The following is a 3908-nucleotide window of genomic DNA, read 5'->3' as shown; positions in this document are numbered from 1 at the left end:
AACAGGTATCTCAAGACTTCGCACTATTCGTTGTCGAAAATCTTCAATATTTTCTATTAAAGCAGTAGGTCTGTCGACTTGTCCTTGCAAATGCAATGTTTTTCCTCATATCATTTAATAAGGATTAGTTTGTGGTCATATACGAAATTAGCATCATAAAAGGCTTCAACAAATTGTTCCATGCAGGACTGCGATCAGTAACACCAACTTCCATCTATGTTTCGTGTACCGCTGCAAAAATATGCCATCAAAATAAATGCGTCTTGTTCCACATATCTATGAGAAATAAGAATGTAACAAATGAAACAAAACCTTAAAATTTTCGTTTAACTTACGGGAAAAATATCGAATTTTCGGAGCTCTGAAATTATTACCACAGAAATACTTGTAAACACTGCTAAATTGTACAAGCATGCATAAAAACATGAAAAATTACGAACATCTCTGGATCAGCATTTAATCTAGGGTGATTTTTCTTTGGTAATTTCTGAAACACTAATTTAAGAAAATCAAATTTACTGAGCGTCGAAACAAATCTGGTCTCGTCATTTATGAACGCACTGTACACTTCACATATGAGTTTTTAACGATATCATCGAGTAATTTAACAGAAACGATTTTTCGACGTAAAATGCAAAATTAATTCAATTAATTATACACTTTGGATGATATTTTGAGAGCCCTAGCGTCGAGTTTAACCAGATTATAAGTGTTGTAATAACGGATAATTTCAATTAAGCTGACTATCTATGCAGATTAATCGATAATTAAATTATGCAGGAAACCTTGCACACTTCGGAAATTTTCAGCTACAGGCCATCAAATAAAGGAAGAGACCGGGATAAATGCGCTAAATTAAAAATAATACATTCGACGGGGAAGGATAATATTTCCGTTTGGATTTTAAGAGAATTAAATTTCCAACACGAGACTGGTGTGGACTGAATTGCACTGCTCTGGAACCTGTTAATAAGTTTATTTTAATACTATTGAAGTAATGCATATACATATTTTTTTCCTCTTTATTATATCGTATGATTAGCGAGACTTGGCTAAATCCAAAATTGCTTTCTGCAATTGTACTATTGCATATTTTACATATTATTTTATTGCATCAGTGCAGTTGATACGCATCCGATTTGTTCACCCCAAATTGTTTTGTTATTTAAGAAAAAATGCAGCTAGCTGTTAATTTAAAAAGTTATCTTTCTTGAAAGCCTGAGTTCTCGTGTTACATAAACAGTGTATGAGCTACAAAATTGTGGTCTTTTTGGAAAACAAATGATGATATACAAAATTAAATAAAATAGTTTGTTTCTTACCTAAATGCCACAGTAGAATATTATGTTTTACCAGCAATAGACGTCTTTCATTTAACTGCAAACTTATTTTTATTTTTAACAGAAGATTGTTTATTATGTAAGTTATTGGAATCTTCTCGCAAATACCTAATATAAAACGAGTTTTTATGTCTATTCCATATTGAAATTATTTAATTAATATTACAACCAGTCGTCAGTATGCGAGGCTGTGAGATCTATTATTCAACTGAATTTCAGAGAAGGCGTAATATTATTAAAACACAAATAATAGTTTCTTTATTATCATCTTTGATTGCGTTATTTCGCTTCTTATTTTACACAGGGTTATTCACAACTTATCCAAAAAAAACTGGGAATAGATGCTTCATGAAAAATGGAGTCAATATCGTAAAGAAAATTTTTGTAAAATGCTTATGGTTTCCCAGAAGAAAAAATATTGAAGTTGTAGTATTTACAACCCTTACATCGTTGGGCTAGTGTAGTCTCTAGAATCATTCGCGTTGTTGCGCTGACACGCAATCCGCTCTCTCCACGTTGCCACAGGCGATTTCGAATACTGAAATCCAATTTTGGTATTAACGTTTTTGCAATAGTGTTTACATTAGTTTCTCAAGTGTCAAAAATGGCTTACGTGTATAGCAACTCAGAGTTGATGGATATCGTTTTAATTTATGGTGAAGCAAGACAACATTTGTGTTATGGTGAAGTAAGGCAACATTTGAGTTAGTTCGTATAAACTAGGTAAGACGGGCCCAAATGTGTTTACACGTCTGTGGGCAAAATTTTGAACAGTTGTTGCAACATCAGGTATGCCCAATTGTTTTATTAATTAAAACCACTGATTAATTTTATGAATTATAATTAATTATAATAATAGCGACGAAAGCAGTTGAATTTGTTGGTGGTATAAAATTTGATTTATTTCTTTCCGTGGGAAAGAAATTCCTTCAATTATTTGTCCGTTCATTCTTTATTACACTTTGCCGCCGTGCCGGTCGCCGACTGCATGCTTTGCCTTGCACAAGGTCAGGTTTTACAGTGGACCAGTTTCCAGTGCCGTACAGAAATGCATTTTTAAATCCTTTTCAAACTGCTTTTTTTGATTTTTTTTTACAAAATTGTATTTGTAAGCGTCCCCTGTACATTCAAAAAAATTATTTTGGATAAGTTTTGAATCACCCTGTATATATACTGAATGTATTTTTTAACCTGAAACTTTCAAATATCTTCAGAAATAAACACCCTATTTAATCATTCCCTTGAAATCTCAAGTAGGAACCCCCATTTTCATTGCAGATTCGAATTCTAGGGCTAAAAGAACGTAGAATTAGTTTGAAACACTTTTTTTCTATTCGTGATAGATGGTGCTCAAATCGACGAAATTAATTTTTTTCGATTTCTCCTGCTGAGAATCTACAATTTATTGTAGATAGGATTGCTAAACAAAAAGGTTTTAAATCCTTGACACAAAAAAAAAATAATGCATCATATAGGAAATTAAATTGTGGAAAATCCTATACATTAAAAAAATAAACTGTCAGGTATTTGCAATTTTTTTTTATTGTTTCTTCGAAAGAACAACCCTTGAACATTTTAAATGCAAGTAATAGATTCCTTTTATTTGAAATATTTTTTGACAGACGTCATTAAATGGTATTAACCAAATTGCAGTTATCTCAAAATATCTCAAATTATTATAGAAATTAATCGAAACTGCAACATCTTTTTTATTTAATTATTTTACGACACAATTAATTTTATTGAAGAAACAGAAGAAATAATTGGCCCTTACATTTTCTACACGCTTATAACAATATAAGTATTGCCGGTAATTCCTAATCCTCGTAGCAATCTCAGTTTTACGATACTGTTTATACGAAAAGGACTAATGTAAGAACCAATTAGGCAGAGTTTTGGTTAGTTCAGGACAGTGTTGCCAACATAAGGAAGGATAAGGCGTCTATTGCGGACAGTAAAAAATTGTTTTTTTTCTAGAGTGCTTTAAAGAGAAGCTGTTCTCTTCGTTTGAATTTTAATTCGAAACGAAACATCGCTAGTTATTCGAAAATGCGAATAACTTCAAAATAATAATAATATGATAAAGGCGGTCCTAAAAAAGAAAAGTTTATTCTGAAATTTAAAAATTGTCAGTCCGGTCCTGTCTCTAATCAAGAAATGTTCAAAATCGTCGCCGTTTTTTGAGCATAGATCTGTTGCAACAACGTGGTAGAAATAGTTTGTGTTTACAATAGGGTTAAGCCATTTCCAACTATAGTTTTTCTATATTTTTTCTCCATTCGTACACTTCTTTTGAATAACCATAGCGTCGTTAGCAATGTGTAATGCTATGAAATTTGGTACGGGTAAAATTTTTGAAGGCACTAAATACGTCGGCGTTGTTAGTTTTTAATCATTTGCTAGAGCTTGAGTGACATTTGAAGATGTAAATTTTTTTGATAGATTTTTTACAGTATGATTCTATACCACAATAAAAAATTTAATTTTACAAACAAAGGGACTATTATTGCATTCGTGGAAAACGTACTCCTTAACATACAAAGTTTACGGAAACGAATTTGCCATACT

The sequence above is a fragment of the Anoplophora glabripennis genome, unplaced genomic scaffold (assembly GCF_000390285.2).
Source record: "Anoplophora glabripennis isolate ALB-LARVAE unplaced genomic scaffold, Agla_2.0 scaffold12, whole genome shotgun sequence".
NCBI classification, from domain to species: Eukaryota; Metazoa; Arthropoda; class Insecta; order Coleoptera; family Cerambycidae; genus Anoplophora; species Anoplophora glabripennis.
Note: the sequence above shows the minus strand (reverse complement) of the source record.